The sequence below is a fragment of the Emys orbicularis genome, chromosome 16, assembly GCF_028017835.1.
Source record: "Emys orbicularis isolate rEmyOrb1 chromosome 16, rEmyOrb1.hap1, whole genome shotgun sequence".
Lineage (NCBI taxonomy): Eukaryota > Metazoa > Chordata > Testudines > Emydidae > Emys > Emys orbicularis.
The window spans coordinates 28,937,796-28,957,405 of NC_088698.1; positions in this window are offsets into that span (position 1 = coordinate 28,937,796).

Below are 19,610 nucleotides of genomic sequence, written 5' to 3' on the forward strand. Positions count from 1 at the left end.
CTGGAAAGAAGAAGCACTTTAGCTACGTTACTGCATTCAAGTGGGTGTATGAGGAGGGTTTCATGTCTGGTGTGCTGGGTAATGACTTGAGCCGACTCCATGCTTGTAAAACTAAACTGGCTCTTTATTAAGAGAACTATTTACAGAAGTGCTGAAACACCAGGTACACTGAAGCCATGTGCATACAGACTGACTTCCTAGTGCTTCGTTCAAGCTCTTCCCTCCGGCAACCTGTGCTCCTCCTTCCAAGTTCCATGTTCCTCCAAGTTCTATGCAGGTTTCTGCAGAGCGGGTTAACACACGGGCCTTTCGCTACTTGCAATTAGGCATAGATTCAGGAACGCAAGTGAAATAAATCTATAGGCATTTCAGTCTATCCCCTTGTGTGGATTTGTATAAATCTGCATTATGAGATGAGATTTGTCCATATGGACATATGAATTATGGAACTAAATGACTTTTGGATTATTCCACAAACATCCCAGTTTGTTAAAAATATTTTGCACAAAGTTTTACTAAACAGTTTCAAAAATCTGTAAAATTGCTTCAGTTTGGGGGCATTTGGCAGGGTCAAAAATAGGTAAATTTCTTTGGGGGAAAAAATCGTTTGCTATGAATAATTCATCTAGTTCCCAGGGGAGGCTCCTTTCACACCTATTTGCACTGAGCCATCTTTGAGTCAATTTCATGAGTCATCCAAACTTTTAAAGAATGAGCCAGAGAGTAGTAGTACCATGCTTAGTGGGGATTTAAATCTCTATTTATTTAAACTTGTCAGATTGCCAGTGTTGTAACAGATTGAAGCTCAGGGAGACAGGGTGACCCACTGCAGAGGACAGTGGGACTCAGGAAATCTAGGTTTCATTCCCAGGTCTGCCAGTGACCTGCCACATGGCCTGGAGCAAGTCCCTTCACCTTTCTGCATCTCTTTTGGCACCTATTTCTTTTCGGGATTACTCTAATCTGCAGCACGGTTTTCCTCTCTCTCCTTGCTCCCCTCTAGGGCTGGTTTCCTCACTGTCCTGTCACACAGTCTCACCACTTTTGGCACAGGAGTCATCTCCACTGCAGAGCTGGTGTCTCAGTGATCCTGCACCTCTTTCTATTCCTCACCTGAAAACATTTCTTTTCTCCTCCGCCTTTACTTTACCTTTTCATCGTTCTCTCTCTCTCTCTCTCTCTCGCTTTGTTGCCATTGTTTATATCACCCTGTAACTGTATTACTTAAATGTGAAAAGCCACTTGGGATAGAGAGCTGGCAGGAAGGACACTATCCTGGGCCTGGTTTTCAGATGCGCTACGCACCCACAGCTCCAAATGAAACCAATGGGAATTGAAAACCAGGCCTATAAATGGGGGATTTCTGGCTCTGCCAGTGAAATGGAATTTCTCCTACTCAGCATGAAAAAGGGTACAACAGGGAAAAGGAGGAAAAACTTTCTTGATCCAGGGAAATGCTAAATATTGAAACATTAAACCATCTCCGCCACAGGAAAATGAGAACAAAGGAGGGGGCAGCTGCCAGTGAATCATGCGGCTCTCCAGGAAAGGTTCGCAACAAAGATCTTTCCCGGGAGAGTTACATCGCCATTTCAGGCGGTTTAATGAGTTCATTAAGAAAAATTAGGGCAAGTGAGGTATGAGCCCTCAGGGAAAAGTTAATTTAAGATGTGGTCTGCAGGAGCGGGTTTGGTTTGCCTCTTGGGGCCGGTGGCAATACATGTATTTCCTGTGGCACCAGATGATGAACAGGGGAGCCAATCAAAATATGCAAATACTGTAGATGAGATGCAAGGTACCCTGCTTTCAAGTGCCTGTTACTGGCTGGATTCGTCCTTTGTCTTGGCATCCGGTGCCTGCTTTATAACCTACTGCTCTGAGCACTTCTGTGATGGGCCCGACTGGATGGAGGCGTGAGGGAATCAAGCTCTTGCTTGCCGCTCCTGGGACTAGGGGCAGGTGGAGACCCCGAGGCTCGGCTCTTGGATGGTCATGGTGCGATGGGGCCGGGGACAAGTCAGCTGAAGTGCTAGTCTCCCTGTGCTGAGTGATGTGACTCCAAAGCCCTGTTTCATTACTCAGGGTGACAAAGGGATGGGGGTGGGCCGAGAGAGAGTGCAGGGGAGACATGAGCTTAACTGCTGAGGCTCTTAGATACTCTTAGCACTCCCTCCTGCTACTAGGTCGCCCTGCTCCACTTTCACTACAGCAGCCTGCGGGTCCACCCAGCCTCACACATCTTCCCTACACACGTATCACCTTGTCTGCAGGGCCCACGTGAGATCACCGAGGCGCACTCGTGTCAGTCCTCACGGCCAGGCCCAGCTGGGACTGATCTGGCGTGGGGATCTCACACTACTTCTCTCCTTGGGGCCCAGCAGACCCCGTGAGATAGCAGCCAAGGTCATTGGCAGGACAGTGGGTGAACGCACGCAGAGAGAGCAACAACGTCCTGTTGGCGAGGAGGGAGATGGAACAAAGAAATCAGCGTATATGTCTCAAGGAGTGTGCTGGATTCTCCGTCGTCGGCAATTTTAAAATCAAAATGGGATGTTTTTCTAAAAGCTCTGCTCTAGAAATGATTGTGGGGCAGTTCTCTGGCCTGCATTATCCAGGAGGTCAGACTAGATGATCACAATGGTCCTTTCCGGCCTTGGAATCTAGGACTCTGATGAATTTAAGTCTGTATAAATCAAAAGCAACACTTTCAATTCCACCCAGGAACCAATGGGCAGATCCTGCAGATCCCAGAGCACCGGTTTTACGTCCTGGTGCCAGGATTTGCTGCTTAAAAAAACAAACTGTTTCATGCCACATCTACGTCGGTTCCCAGGTTTGCACTCCATGTACATCACACTGCCAGACTTTATACTCCAAGGAGACATAGGCGTGGATGACAACAGCAAGCTCCCTGACCAAGTGAAAAGGGCATGCTCGCCTAGCCAGACATAGATGGAATACTGCTGTCTGCCTGGCTGCTACTACATAGAACTGTCATAAGCAACAGGGCATCTTACACCACCTACATTGTGAACTTGGGTGACCAATGGTGAATGACACTCCAGTTAGAGGGTCGATATTGTCTTGGTCACCCTCCTTACCTCACTTGGAGCTGGGCTGAATAGAAAAGATAAGATCCAGGATCCAAAGCAGAAAATCACTTGACCTAAAGTCACCGTATAAAGTCTCTAGAAAAGCCCCGTAAAAGGGAGTGAATGGCTTTTAAAGGTAAAACGATTTGTTACAGCAAGAGGCGCAGGCACTCATGTGGAATAAAGAGCGGAAGCGCCAAATTGGGCACCTTTCAGCAAGCACTACATTCACTTTAATGGGAAAGGGGAAAGACTAAAATTGTTAGCCAGCCTAAAGCGCTGAATCAGCGGATCTTGCTGAACGTGTGATAGGGCATTAGTCTGCTTCGCCGGCACTTGACCCTGGAGCTGCGTGTTTGAAAAACACCTGTTACCCAATACCTTTTAGAGCTGATCCACTGTGAAATATCAGCGCGGGTGCATATAGGAGGCCTGGGAATGTCCCATTTCTTCATCGGGGGAAGGGTTCAGGACACTAATTGAAATTCTCAGCAGTGATGTCAGCTCCTGGGCTTTTTAAAGGAGCAGCCTGCTATATGCAGCTTGTGTCCTTGATTCTCCCCCTGACCCCCGCTACCCTGTACATTTAACAGTCAGAGGAAAGCTAAACTGTACATCAGTGAAGCAGGCAAGAGGAAGATGTGGGGTGATGAAAGCAAAGCACATAAAACAACTGGTGGGGAGCACCCGTTTTGTAATAATGGCTCTGGAGTGCGGTCTATTTTACAGGCATAATAAAATAATGACAAAAATAATAATAAATCATTAGTACAATACATCTAGCATCTTTCTGGCCGGGAGATCCCAAATTGCTTTTACAAACACTGTGTGCTTATAGCGAAATCATTTCACCTGCCACTGGAGTACTGCCACCTCTGAGCTAGGATGCAGCAGCTGTTTAACAGTGTACAGCGATTACACACAAGAATTTAGGTAAAGGGAATTCAGAGGAATACTGTAAATGGCAGGGGAGATTTTAGACAGGGAGAATGTAATTACCTGCATTGGAAATTGGCCAGGGCTTGCTGTCATCACCCCTACACTTGCATAAAATGCCATTGGATTTGTATGGACCACAAGTGGTCTGGATACAGAGATTTTTGTCTCATCTGAAAGACTGGATCCCTAGACCAAGAGCACCCCTACTGCCATGCTCAGGTACTGCTTCACTGTTGGTGGAGTGAGCCACCTACCGAACTATCACAACCCCTTTCTGCCTCAATCTTGATTTCAGATATGAGGACCTCAAATACTGACCTGGCCCAACAATGCTTCACTTATAAGATCTGGCAAGCTCACAGTCTGCGGTGGTGCGACTTTTGGCCACCTACACAGGGCCAAATGCTGAGGTCCATGCTCAGGAAAGCTCCCACTGAAGTCAAGATCACTGTCATGAGTATAATTTATATCCATTATTATAATGATTACGTATTGCAAATGACTGAGGAGCAGCAAAACCAGAGTCAAAACCAATTGAGATCAGTGCCTCTGTGTGCCAGGTGCTGTATAAAGACATATTAAGAGACCATATCTGCCCATAAGAGCTTAGATTTCAAATAATCAAGACAGAGTGGGAGGGGAAACAGAGGCAAAACGAAGAGAAGTGATTTCCCCAAGCAGGTTAGAGGCAGAGGAGAGAACAGGTCTCTGGGTGGTTAGTCTATGTCCTAGACACTGGAACATGCTGATTTGATCCATGTTTAGTTGTTTCTTGCTCAGAAAGATTCAGTCAGATCTGGTCTATATACTGCATCCGGATATTTTGTCCCCATTCTTGCCTGCCAATGAACTGGGATCCTGAATTTGGGTTTCCACCTGCCAAGTTGCACTCAGGAAAACAGCCGGGACAAAAGTTACAGAACAAAATGTCCCCCATGAAACGTTTATGATAAAACCACATGGTCCTGCTGTAGGGGTCTGATTTGGGCTCTTAGCTAAAACGTGGACGTGACAGATGGTTTTGCACGATGAGACTATTTCATGACAAGGTTGGAAACACGAGCTGATCTTGGCTGTGTTTCACAAAGCCAGGCCAGGCCGGCCACATCGCGAGTCAAGTTTTGCAGCAGCAGGACCGTTTGTTAAAAACCCAAGTACCCTACAAACCTGGTAAATGTCACGGGACTCAGGGGAGAGACAGCGAATAAAGAGGAAAGGGGAGCTCAGAACGTATATTACATCCAAATGCAAAGTGTCCCCTCAGTGACTCCTCATTGTCTGTCAGCACCGAGGAGCAGAGAGATGGAAAAGGAAGGCCATTCGATATGTGGAAATAAGACAGCAGCTCGGCACTTAAGCTGGGAGAGCGGTGGTTGGGGAAATGGAAGTGGTGTTTAAAAGGAAAGGAATTCATTAGACTTCACAGTCTATGCCCTATAATTGTTACTCCAAATCTCCGACGTGCTTTTATTTAACCCTTTGATTTCCCCCCCCCCCCCCCCCCCCGAGCTCATGTTCCGATGCCTTCTGGTCCTTAAAAGACAACAGAGTACATCACCATGGATCAGCCACTACAGAGTGAAGGGATTCGAATCCAAGACCCGAGACTGGAGCCTCAAATCTGAACCACTTCCAAATGTCAGCAGGGGTTGGGGGTGCTGAGGGCGAGTCCCAGCAGCCAAACCTGCCCCGCTGGTTTGGGTTTGGGTCAGCCGAGGTAAAGTCTCAGAAGACCAGCAGGTGACATATTGGCCCCCTTGAATCCAAGCAGAAGCCTAACCTTGATGGCAACCTGCAATTGGCATCCTTACCTGGGCCCATCTGGCACAGAAATACATTGGACATCTTGGGGCCTGTCTGCGGCAGTGTGGCTGAGATAGAGGAGAATGGGCACAGGGAGGCCCCCTCCCCCTGCCCCAGATTGCATCTAGCCAGGATCAGACTACCTGCTGTCTGGAGGAGGGCTGGCCACCACTTACCGAGCCAGCCTGGGCAGGTGGTTGGGGCATAACCAGGGCAGAGCATGGGCATTATTGTCTATACCCCTGTAAAGAGCTGCTGGCTCAGAAAGATTCCCCCCTGCCCAGGCTGCAGGTATAACAGCAGCTTTCAGGTTTGCCCTCGGCTCTCCCCAGCCATCCGCTGGCCCTTGGTGATAATTTTGCAGCAATAGAAACACGAGAGGCGCATATGACCTAGAGGGTCATTTCAATTTGGGTCTGGCTTCCCCGCTGAATTAACCTGAGTTACGTGTGCTCTCATTGGCCGAGCTCAGGTGGGAACAGCCATGCTGTGTTCCAACTGGGGCGACGCTCAATCGCGTGTGTCACTAGGACTTCTGGGGGCACATCCCATGGTCCTTTGAGCTGCAATAAGCTGAACTGCTCTAGGAATCTTTCCCCAGTGAATTGTGGGAGAACTTGTCTGTCCTTTCTGGGCACACAGGGGGGGAATTGTGGGAAGGTGTTGCAGGACTAGTGGCACCGAGGGGAGCTAGCCTGCGTCCACACTACAGCAGTCATGTTAGCAGTTGACAAGTTGTGCCAGAGCCTATGCCCCTGATGGGGCAGCCATCTTGAATGAAAAGCACCACCACATTCCAGTGAATGGGGCGTGTATGTGGCTGGGATTTTAGTTAAGGGTGACACTGAGGTTCACTTTGCAATGAAGACAAGGCCTCTGAAATGCCGCCGGTGGGTATCCCAACTAATGAGGGACATTCAAGGGAGGTGGTGAACTGCCACTTAGCATCTTTCCTTCCCTTCTAAACCCTGGGGAATTCAAAGAGCGTTGTCCCTGACAAGTAATCACAAACCGCCAGTACCAACTCGCGTCGCTCACTTTTCAGCTACGTCTGCTCATCCTTGCCAAAGCTGAAGCAATGCAAAATGGAAATTTAAAAACTTCATCCGCGTTGCCAACAAAGGCTCATTAGCTTGCAAGGTTGGTTATTTCCAGTTGGATTTTTTCCCCAGCCCACACAAATCCTCTTGACCAAGGTAAAGCCAAGTGCTTACAGCAGCGAGATTGGTTGAAAATTGACTTTTAATCTGTTGCTCCTCCAAAGACCCCAAATCTATTAATACTCCTTCTACAAGGCAAATACAAGTTTTTGCTGAGGATAGTTACCAGGAGGGGGGAGCTGGGAAGTCTGCTGCTAAGGATTGTTACTTGGTGCTTCAAAGTCCTTGAGCTCGAAACAGTCTGAGAAACCTTTTTGTCTGTGTACGAAACACACACACACACACACACACACGTTTCTGAAATGTCTTAAATAAGCAAAGATTTGGAAGTCAGGTGCAGTGAATATTGACGATGCAGAGGGGTTCACTCACCACAGGAGCACCTCCTTGTGGCCAGTCATGTTGTAGCAGCTGTCTCTCCCTGTGGCGCCCCCGCCAATGGCCGCTCCCTTGCTGCGGTGATCTCTCAGGGCGCAATTTGGCCCTCTGACCAGCTCACACTTCAGTCCACCCTTACCAGGGTATCAGAGAGTCCAACCTATAGTCCAATGACCTTACAGCAGATCTTCCATCTGCCTCTGGCCTCCATGCTCCTTACATCCCTGATCTCAGGCAGTTTCACTCCACCTTTCTTGGACGCGGACGCCAGACCCTCCCACTACTCTGGGTTCCAGCCCAGAGACCATGCAGCTGGCAGCTGAGGTCTCCTCCCTCACACTCCTTGCTTCCTCCCTGGACCATTTCCTACCTCTGCTTTCCCCAGAGAAGGACTGCAGACTCTCCCTACAGCCCTCTTCTGCTCTCAACTTCCTGGCTTTATACTAACCAGTCTGCTCCTGCCCAGCTGGGCTTCATGGCCAGTTAAGCCTGGTTCTTCCTCCAGGTGCAGCCAGGAAACATAATTGGCCTCCCGGGTCCACATTGACTCAGTCAAGGCCTATGCCGGGGTACACACACCATCACAGATGAATACAGATCCTCCGCTGGCATAAATGAACATCAGCTTGAATATCCATTGAAGTCAGCTCTGATACTAGCTATGGACATCAATGCAAGTACACCTGCTTGTCAGAATTCTGGATCCTCAAGATTTCATGTACTACTGAACAAAACTGACTTTCTGTTTCAAAAAAGCTAGTTCCTTCCCAGCATTTCAGAGGGCATTCTGGGAGGGCAGGTCTGAATTTGGACCCAAATGGTTAAATAAAAATGCCTTAAATTGGTTTGATCAAAATAAAAAAAAACAGATATTTATCCTCTGTATTTAAACAGCTGCTGTCACGCAGTCTCTGAACCCTTATAATCTTTGATATATTTATCCTTACAGCCTGTGAGGTAGGACAACGCTATTACGCCCATTGTACAGACGGGCAAGCAGCGAAGCACAGAGGACTGAAGTTATTCATCCAAGGAATCTAATGCAGAGCAGGGAATTGGACCTGGAGTCCCAGGCTAGAGCTCTAACCACTGAGATATCCTTCCTCACTCGTAGCTATGAATTATGAAGGTAGGTAGGGCCAACCCAGGGTCTCTTAAACAAGAACTAACCCAAATCTTCAGCCCAAACTCCAAATGCACCTTTGCAATGTTCACAATAAGCAGGTGGGACTTTTGTGTCCATTATTGTTCATTTTTGTGCCTCTCTGCACCTCCCTGTTCCAACAGGGACCAGAAATGGAGGTGCTTAAATACCCCGTTTCGATGGGTTTTATGGCTTGACGGGATGCAACAAGTATCTTGAATCACATTGGGATCCAGTTCAGGAGTTGCCCAACACAATCCTGAAGACCCAAGAGGTGCAGATAAGCTCCAGAGAAGCATCCATTCAGAATGTACTGAACATCTGAACCTTCCAAGGGTGACACATCATTGATAAGCCCAAGAGAACGCTCAGCGGATATATCTGGATACCTTCCCAGGGATGGACATTGATTCTGTCTCTTTGGGATTCTCTCTCTACTCCAGCTCATTGCCTCTGTCTTTCGAGACTCTTCCTCATGTTGGGAAGCATTTGGGGCTCCCCAGGGGTACCCAGGGTTGTGGGTACCCCTCCTTCACCACCACCTGCTCTTAGCATCAGGAAGTCTTGTCAGTGCCTGTTGCAACACAAGCACTGCCTTGCAGGCCTCCGCAGGAACAAAACCCACCAGCTTGTGAGATTAAACTAAAGACCAGCACTTTGAGAAACACAGCAGCCCTGAGATATATTTATAGTGAAAACAAGGATATGGAACAGAGACTCAAGTGACAGTGAGTGAGAATACTGGAGACAAACGGTTACATACAAAACAAAATCATAACATGCTTTCTAGAGACTAAACTTAACAGGTTAACCTCCTATCTAAAGAAGCTTATCTCACCCAAAGTTCGCTCCAGCCTTTTCAACCAAGCCAAGTTGAGACCCCTTTTTCATAAAGCAAACTCACTGTCTGTTTACTTCCTCAGTGAGGGGTCTAGGGTGTCTTCTTTCCCCCCCCCCAAATATAGTAAAGCAAACCTTTGATGTGCACTTCAAGCTATGGTTCCCTCCTCCCCCCCACATAATGTTTTTTTCTTCCTATTAGTTTCTTTCTTTGAAGTTCTCACAATGCTTCATTTTGGTTCAGACTGGTGAGTGGTGGCGACCTAGTGTGAACCATAAAATACTTCATTGACATTTAAACAGTCAGATAGATAAACATTTCTCGTCTGACAGAAAACCTGTTCTTCACTGTGGCTGGTGACCGGTCTCTAGACACAGGCTTTAAGAGCATATTTTCAGTGCCTAGGCATAACTCCTCACACAGTAACTGTACATACATTTCACAGTGATATTGATGACCAGAGTGACACAGGCTTTTATTAAAGACCTACCATGCCGCTCTTTGGTGAGCTAGAAAGTAAATACCAGATTCAGGAGATCCCTGTAACCCCTTTGCACCCCATTCTGTGCCCCTGGCCAGTTGGGTCCAAGAGGTTCCTGGCTCATACTCGCATTGACTCCATTGGGTCCATGTGTGTAATTGTGGGTCAGAACTTCACAATCTGGCCCAGGGTTCTCTCTCTCGCTCATGCCTGGTTGCCATCCTTCTGCTTCCCTGTTCTTTTAGAGCCAGTTTCTCTACCCCAGGGCTCTCCCACCTTCCTCTCCCTTGCCCCCTCAAATCTTCAATTGTCTTTCCTCTCTTGCTAGGCCTCTCTCCTCTAGGCTTCCACCCCCCTCTTCAAGCTCCTAACCAGCCACCCTCATTTTGCTATTTTTCTTTCAAATGCTTCTGCCCCCCAGTGCCGGTTATAGCACTGCCTGTAATGTCCTCCCATGCTATTAATCTGTCAACCACGGTGAGGTTTTCTGCTTCAGTTTGTCGCACCAAGCTGATGGAAACAATATGACAGCCAAATGCACGGACCCATTCAGCGAGGAGCAAATGTCAAAGCCACGGGGTTCAGGTAGGTTTGAAATGTTCTCACATGGGCTCATCCCCTCCTTGCTTCCACTTATTCCTGTACAAGGCTGTTCTTTTGCACGCCAGCTGCCCTGGCCCAGAGACAATCAGATGATTGAGGAGCCAGCAGGGAAGAAGCACTTTAAGCTGTATACGCGGCACCCCCCACACCCGGGGTAAAAATTTGCGTATAAAAAGTTGACATTTCGAATCACAAAAGGACCGAATGTTGCTTCAGAGACAAACTTAATTTTTCTACACCCAAGCTCATTAGTGGCACATCACATGAAAGCAACAAGCGCCCCATTTAAATTGTAGATTATGACCTTTACGCTTAAGATCTTTTCAGACATCCTGTTTACAGCTTTTTCATACTGGCACTTCATAATCCTCAAAATGAGATTTTTATAAAGCCTTTTTATTAGAAGGCACTGCATCCTATTTCACCCCCCTCCCACTGGCGTGTCCTCTCGAGACAACCTTGGTATTGGAAGTTTTTGAAAATTCCCATAAATTAATGCTACAACTAGATCATATTGTGGAGAGAGGCAGCATAGATTCTGTTAGACTCTCTTCTCTTCTATATTATCTTGCTCCTAAGAAAGGAACTGGTTCACTGAATTTGAGCCTAGGAACATGTGAGGAGAGGGATTCTTATCATGGGACAGAAGTCAGTGCATTTCAGGGTTGATCCACAAAGAACATTTATGCAACAAAAGTCACCTCAGTGCAATGACGCAAGTTAATCGCACAGGTTTTGTTTGCTTGAGAGGTTTGTTTAAACAGTCCTTAGTTTTTGGCCAGTGATTTAGGATTTTTAAAAAATTGAATATAACTAGGAGGGATGTTCATGACAGTGTTAAAAGTTTGATGAAAACAGGGTTTTTTTCCCCCCCTTTGTTTTTAAAAAGAAACATTCTCTGTGCTGAGACACAGCAAGTGAAACTGATTCTAAGCAGAAAGGGTAACTAACTGGCTTTGTCTGAATGAGTGAAGTGCAGCAAGTAAACAAACTGCATGGACAGTGTAAAGTGAATTAGTGTAATATATTCTCCCAGTACGGAGAGCTTGCGACTCACTTTATATTGCAGAGCGAGGGGATTCCACCTACTCTGTACAACTCAAGGGAGTGCCGGGTTTGCTTCTACGCTGTTCCTCTACCTTGGAGCAACTTGCCAGAAAGAAACTGAGGATGGGTAGGGTGTAGGCAGAGCCATGGCTCTGTTCCCTGCCACCCCCAACCCTCCATGTTCTGGCTGGGGATGTCACAAATTACATCCCCACCCGGCAACCAGTGTCTCTGCACTGCCCCCTAATATGGGGCTGTGTATTTTGGCCCCAATTCCACAATGTGCTTAAACACATGCTTAACTTTATGCATGTGCTTAAAGCCCACCCCTACTCGGCAAAGCACTTAAGCAGGAGCTTAAGTTTAAGCCCCGGAAACATCAATGGTTAAAGTTAAGCCCACAAGTAAGTGCTTTGCTGAACTGGGCCTTCCTGCACAACCTAGCGCTTAATGTGTTAGTAGGGGGTTAAAGAAGTTATTTTTATCTTATCTTATTTATTTTTTTGAATGTTAAATAGTTTTGAACGAGGGAACGGATATTCGATTTGTCTCAAGATGTTGTATAACTGTGATGAGATCAGGGCTAGCAATGCTGTGTTAGCCCAGAAAGTTAAGACAACTTCTTCTTACAGGTTCAAGTGCTTTAAGTGCTCCTGCCTGTAAACTGAATTGGCTAAAAATTGCTGATCCATTCGAGATGGACCAGACTCCGGGCCAGATGCTTCTTACTATGCCTGAGTGAACACTGCAAAAACCCACAAGCATGTGTTTGAATTCTTAAGCTGATTTCCCTCACCTCGGCTGATGCCCCTTCTAGGAATGCGCTCGTCTCTCCGGTCAGTGAGTTTGCTAGTGGGGACGTTCGCACAAAGGGGATTTAAGAGAACGTAGTGAATTAAAAGAGCGTGTCCTGCAAATATCCAATCCTTGAAACAGGAGCCGCTCCAAGCAGTTTTATGACATGAAATTCGTTTGCACAAAACATTCATCAGAAAATTTGGAAGCGTAAATAAATTCCTAAAAAATGGAACACTTTGGACACAGGGAAATTCCTTAGGAGAAGGATACTCCAGTGCTCAGGGCGCTAGGATGCAGAGAGTTTGCTGCTCTGTGCCAGACTTCCTATATTTAAAGATAAGGAAAATCAATAGGGCTTGGTACCTTCTGGTTCGCGTCAGCAGCGGCTGCACAAGGTAGTGAAATCGAAACACGTTGGTGCACTCGGCAAGTCACACCCTTGTCAAAGCCAAAGTCAGTTATGAACGGCCTAAATACCTTTAAAAATCAGGGCCTTAGTCTCTCTGGGCCTCACTTCCCCATTTGTGAATGGATATAACAGCCCTGCCCTGCCTTCCAGGTGTGTTGCAAGGATAAATACAGTAAAGATTGAGCGGTGCTCTGAGACTACGATAATGGAGGCCGTAACAGTACCTTGGTAGCCAGACAAAGGGCTAAATTCCCCACGTAAACGAGGTCAGTGGAAATGATTTGCTGAGCTCTGCTCCTGAGACCCTTGAGAAGGGGGCCCTGCCTGCCTTTACCCAGCAGGAACAAAGTACCTCCCTTCAGCCATTACAACTAATAATAACCCGAGGGCCGAAGCTGAGAGGCTGCTCTGAGTCATGGAACCGCTTGCTGGAAAGTTACTGGGGGAAGAAAAGTGAGTGACTGAGAAAAAGCTCCCCCCCGCAACCTGTCTCACAGTATTGTTTCCTCCCGAGTTCCCTGGGCCTCATCCCAACTAGGGGGCCACTTAATGCACCGTGAGCGCATGGCTGGTGGGCTCCCATTAGACCCATGTCCATGAATCCTGCCATCTTTGCTCAGCGGGGCTGTTGGAAGTAAGTCAAACCTAATCCTGAGGAACGCTGAGGGGAAGGGCCAGAGCTGGAACTACCCCTGAACATCCAGTGGGGGCAGCTAGGAGCTTGTTCCCTCCCCTTCAGCAGCTACCGTTCGTGATGGCAAGTTCCTGCCAGTGGCGTAGCCAGGGTTGCAGCCGAGGAGGAGCGGCGGCGAAAAAAGGCGCCGGTCCTTCGGTGGCATTTTGGCGGCCCTGTGCATGCGCCGAAATGCCGCCAAAAGATGGAGTGGCGCATGCGCAGGGCCGCCCTGCTTCCCCATCCAGAGCGCTGTCCGGGGCACCGAGACCCCCCGCAATGCTCTCAGGGCCGGAGTCCCGGCCGGAGCACCGGGAGCCGGCCAGCCTGTGGCCTCGTTCCGCCGGCCGGCCGGAGCGCCACTTTTGAGGAGGGGAATGTGGGGTCAGGGGAAGCGGCCGCTTCCCCTGAACCCCGCTAGCTAGGCTGTGCCCCTTGCATTGCTGTCCCCCACCATACGCAGAAGCAGGGAGGCAGGGGGGGGAAGGGGGGCACCATGGCCCCATGCTCCCTGCACCGCAAGTTTGTTCTTTTTTTGCTAGATGTAAATTAAACATCACTCTCACAAAAAAAAACCCCAATAAACAAACAAACAAAACCCCAAAACACAACAAAACGATCACTATTGGGATGAAAGCAAGCACCCTAAGAGGGAAATATAGGGCGATACGTTATGCATAAGGGAAAATACGTACTTAGTGGAATCTGATATAGTTGCACATAATATTGAGTGTTATGTTGCCAAAATTTAATGGCAGTGATTGTAAGCTTTTGGGGGCAGGCCCCATCTTTTGTTCTACATTTGTACAGCACCGAGCACAGTGGGCTCCTGGCCTATCATTAGGGCCCCCCAAGCACTACAGCAATACAAATAATAAATAATAAGAACCATTGCAGGCTGCTGCTGCTGACTCCAACCCATTTTGGGCCCCCTTTGAGCCATCCCAGCTACACGCTGGCTGTTTGTGTGTGTGCATTGCTCCGTTCTAGGGAGCATTTTCCCTCTGTGACTGTGCATTCCAAGTGACCTTTTTAACGCTGGCTGCCTGGGCGTGCTTCTTCTGGGGGTGGAGGAGCGTGAATAAACAGAAGGGGGGGGGGAATCTAGAAGCAACAGCCACCCCATTAAAAAAGTGAAAAGATGGCAGTTAAGGAGTTAAGCAGTAGGCAGTGCTATAGGCCTGCGAATAGCAGCGAGCAGCAGAGTGGAGCTGCAGCAAGGAAAGCTGGATAGAGATGTTAAGTAACGGAGCTCAGAGAGCCTCAACCGCATCAGTAGCTGGAATCCTAGCTACAGGGCCAGGCTTTCCCCTCTTCCCCCCCCATTAGAGGCAGCGGTTGGCATGAAAAGCATCCTGGGGGCAAAGCAGGAGTCGCAGGATGGACAGAGATTCTGGGTTGCATGAGGGGGAATTGCAGTGACAGCTACTTCAGCACTGCCATCCTTCCTGGAGACGAGGACTCTGAGACACACACACGCACAGGCTGGGGCTGCTGCATTTGGGGGGACGTCCTCTCCCTCCTGCACATGCTTACTTTGCTGGTGCCTTGGTGGAACGCAAAGCGAATGCCCTTCTGAGCAGGGCGGCGAGTGGAAGGAGAGCGGCTGGAGGAGAGGGTCCTGGTAGGAAAGGCAGATACTGTACAATGCTGTTGGAAGGACCCAGGGAGCACACAAAGCAGGCGGGGAGGAAGCTGGCGCCCTGGCAACTGACCTCTGTGGAGTTGTGAAGGGATTGCACAGTGCTCAGGTAAGGGGAGTAAAGTGAGCAGTGCTGGGGGCTGGTTATGCTGGGGCTGATGGAGAGGTGGCTTATTGTATTATTTTTCATGTTGAAAGCATTAACAGCAGATTCTTTGCCCCCAAAAATGTATATAAGGCTACTGGGGGGAAGCAGGAGAGGACGGGTTACAGGGATTACCAGAGGCCGGAGGGTTACTGACAAAGTTTCACTTTGGGCTGCCAATAAAGCTGCTCTTTGGAATGGGAATCTGCTCTGTTATCTTCCCCCATCTGCATTTAGCCGTATGGGAGACGCTTTCAGGACCTTTTAAAAATGCAGAGCGTGACAAATGATGGACCGACAATTGCATTTCCACTCACACTTGTCCCCATTTAAAACAAAAAAACCCCACACTGGAAATGACCCGAGTGTCTGTTTCGGCTTCTCAAAGCTGGGAGTGGGGAAAGGAGAGGAGACAAATCTTTTGTTCATCTATAATGAGTGTTTTATGCTGTCTGTGTAATGAAGTTTTAAATCAATATGTGAGAGCTTCCTGGCTCGGAAGGGGTTAAAACTCCTTTGCAGGGAGGTGTTAATAATTCTATTATTGAGTGTGATTTCTCACCATATTCTGCTGGTTTAAAAAGGAGAAGGGGGTGGGGGGAAATCTCTCTCCTTAGACTTTGTGCAGGAACATTTGCAGCATGGGAAATTGGAAAAAGCTGGTAATCCTTTCAAATGAACTTTCCTGATTCATTCTGCATCCAGGCTAACTTCTTAGCATTTTTAAAATATCTATGTTAAGAAAAAGGGTGAGAGTGAGCAGGAGAGTTAAATAATAATATGAAGGTTACCTTGAGCCTAAGATTAGAAAATAAATAAATAAAAGGAAGTCTCTGCTTCTCCCAACAGGGCATGATTTCATAAACTTTCTCTGCAAATGCAGTAAGCCCACCAAGGGTTTGAACTGAAATATGTGGAGTAGCAAACTTTGGAGAAGGGACGCGACTGAGGGGAGGGGAGAGGGTAGTAGGTTCTAAGGCAGAGAGCAGAGAGGTTTAAAAAGCCAGCTGGAGCCCTTGGAAGCATGAGATGTCTGATACACTTCAGTGACCCTTCCAGTCCAGATTGTTCCTTATTGCACCACTGGTTCTCCACTTGCTGGTTTACTCTGCTCAGATTATTTTAACAAAACATGAACGGGGTTGTACAGCATCATCCCCAAATTAATCCCTTTGCTCTTATTGCAAATGGAAGAATCTTTCCCTCTGAGTTCCACTAGAGTTTTGCTGAGCTATTGTTTTAATAGGCAGCCCCTTTTGTATGATTAGCCCCTTGTATTGACAAGCTATATTGCAAATGACTGGCTGGCCCTCCATTCATCTGCCATCCCTGAATTTCGCCTCCTTTCAGTCTGGATTTTCACTGATGGTTATTATTATTTATGGCAAATGCAGTTCAGTGCTCAGGAGAGGGAAAGAACTGTGCCGTGAAAGAACAGTCTCCTCCAAGTTTTGGGCAAAACACCGGGAAGCTATGCTGATATGTAAGGTTAGAGCGATATGTCTGTCTGAGCCTAGGGAGCCAAAAAATATAGCCTTGGAGAAATACGAGATAGAAAAGCATCTAGTTTCCCCCCTGCAAACCGCAGGGTTGTCCCTGTTGTCTCTATATGTCTCCAGTACGGTTGTAAAGGTCCCAACCACTTGCCTTGTCTTGTGTTCTGCATTGAAGGTCCCCCAGAAATCACACATGAACCCCCCTTGTCCTCTTTACTCCCAGCATGGGCATGGGGCACGGGGCCATCTTCTCCCTAAAGGTGAACTGCCACCGTTTCTGCTCCAGCCATATCCAGGCAATCTTCCCATTGGCTCAAGAGGACGTTTGCCTATGTAAGGACTGCAGGAGTTACCCCTGTAGCTGTGGCTGGTCCAAGAAACACTAAGGCAAGGTCTGATGGTTGGGGCTGCATGTTCTGAGACCGACTCTGCGATGTTACAATTGAGCTCCCCGCAGAGAATGGGCTTCAGGTCCTGTGTGTATGATCCACCTGGACATTTTTAGCTTTAATCAATTACTGCCAAATAGGGATCAAGGGGGTCCACGTTCTCTGTCATTTGCTATCGCCATTTCACCACTTACCCATGTGCTACAGCCGGAGCTGGGATCCCAGCTCTCTCACTCAGTAGGAAGGCAGCTAGTCTCCTCCTGTGTTGTAGTGAGCAGACATGAGATGGGGAGGTAGAATGCCACCTCCACGGTGCCAGTCTGTGACATGGGCGGAGGCAGAGGGAGGGCCCACAGGCAGGGACATGCAATTTCACTTTTCATGGGTGCAACCTTTCTCATGGCGAACAAACTGTTTTAATTTTTGGTCTTCATCAGGCCTTTTATTAACACATTAGGGGCCCGATTCTGATCTCAGACTGGTGTCTATCTGGAGTAACTCCTCTGAAGTGAATGGAACGCTGGTGCAGATGAGATATCAGAATCAGCCCTGGACTCTTCTTTAATAACCGGCAGCTGCTGTGTTAATGCCCAGGTAGGGTGCATTAGCGTGTTACTTTGGGGCACGGTGCAAGGAGTGGGAAGGGGGTAGATTGGCTGGTACGTGCATACATTTTGTATGGCTAGATACACCAGTTGCTTCCATGGCAGTTCAGGGCCTGGCCCCCAGCCCAGCTGTTCACATTGGCTTGTTAAAGTTAAAGTCACTTGTCAGTGAGGAGAGAAAACTTCTGGCACAATTTGGACTGTGCTGGAGGTGAGCCTGAGCGACTACGTTTGGATCTAGGTCTGTGTCCCCAAATTGCAGGTTTGTTTGGTTCTGGTTTGCCCCACTGTAGAGACAGAAGCACGATGCTCCGGGCTGAATCTGAACTTCTCCAGGGATTAGAGGCGTCTGAGCTCAGATTTTCGTTTGGGCCCGTCCCTGGTACAAATGTATATAAACTCAGTGAAACTCCTGGACAGATATAGATGGGGCTGCATATGTGATACGTACAGTCTGCCGCCTGGTGGTCTTGTGTCCATTTGTGTGTCATGCAAAGCAGTCAGCTGGTACTGGTGGAGCCTTGTGGCTTAGCATTCCTGGACATACTCATTTTCCAGAGTGAATAATCCAGGCAGCCTGTGCATCACTTGCTGCCTGACTGTAATTGACAAATGCTCTAAAGTGGTGTTTTTTCAGCTAGTTAATTTTGGACAGTGCTGCACGGGAACTACTCGAAGCGATTCTCTAATGCACTCGGCACGCCGCTGCTCTCTCCCATTCCATTCTTCCAGCTCCTCTTTGCAAGAAGCCCCAATTTAATAGGAATTGCTGAATAAACTCACGGACGCTGAAAGCCCAGGTATAATTTGATTAAGTGCATCGGGAAACAGGCAGCCCAAGATACAGAGCAACACCTTGGCATAAAGATTTCTAATTAGAATGAATTTGCTTTGCTTAAATAAACAAATCAGGAGAAGAAACTGTCAGTTGCTAAGCGCCCCTCTGGGTCTCATCCCGCCAGCACATCACAGGATTCACAGCAACTCTCCGGTGGCTCAGACACAAGCAGGGCTTGAGTACCCCCTGTGGGTGCAAATTTGCACCTCTGTGTATCTGAAGAGCAGCTGCAGACAAGGGGAATTCACTCCCTGGGGGAGCCCGGCCACAATCTCTCTGTTGCCTTCTGCTGGGGGAGAGCAGCTTTCAGTTCCAGCTGGACCCACCTGATGGAAGCTGCTGAGGAGATGCAATGACCTAACTGTTCCCTGTGGTACCATGGCTGCTTTGGGCATTGCATAAGTCAGCTTCAGGGCCCCCACAAAAGAGGGGTTACTGCGACTCCCTTCCAAATGCAGTTTCCACTACCAGAGGCCTTCAGTGCTGATGGAACCCAGGCAGTGAATCTGGCCTCGTATCTAGATTTAATAAATGATGATTGCATGTTACGGTAGTGCCAGCCTGGAGCGCTATAAAGCTTTAGTCAACAGGAGTTGGAAATACCCCACCTCACTCCATAGGGAAAGGTGGTCCGCAGATCCTGCTGTCTTACCACTGAAAACTTTAATCTTGGTAAATCTTCTAGGCTATGTAGGGGTGGATTGGTTAATGCTTGGATAGGAGACCTCTAGGAAAATCCCACGTATTATCCAGGATGTGTCTCACAAAAGCCTGAATGTGGTATTAGGTGGCACTGTGCTGTCAGAGTTGTTGTATTTTAGATGAGATGGAAATCCAAACTTAGTCGTACAAAACACAGATTTCCTCCAAAACTGGATCTCCTTCTCTCCCCATTTTGTTGAGCATTAGCAAAGAGACCCAATTCCATACCATCACTACAGTGTGCAACCTTTTAGTGCAAAAATAGGGCTCATTTAGAAGCCATCTGAAAGGTGTCGCCAGAGTTTTTGGAATGGTGTTAGAGATGAGATTTGAACTCCACTGGATTTCAGGTGCTTTGCTTACCAAGAAAAGAAGGTGATCAATGTTCTAACATGCAGGAGCCCTCTATTGGAGGCAATCAGAAC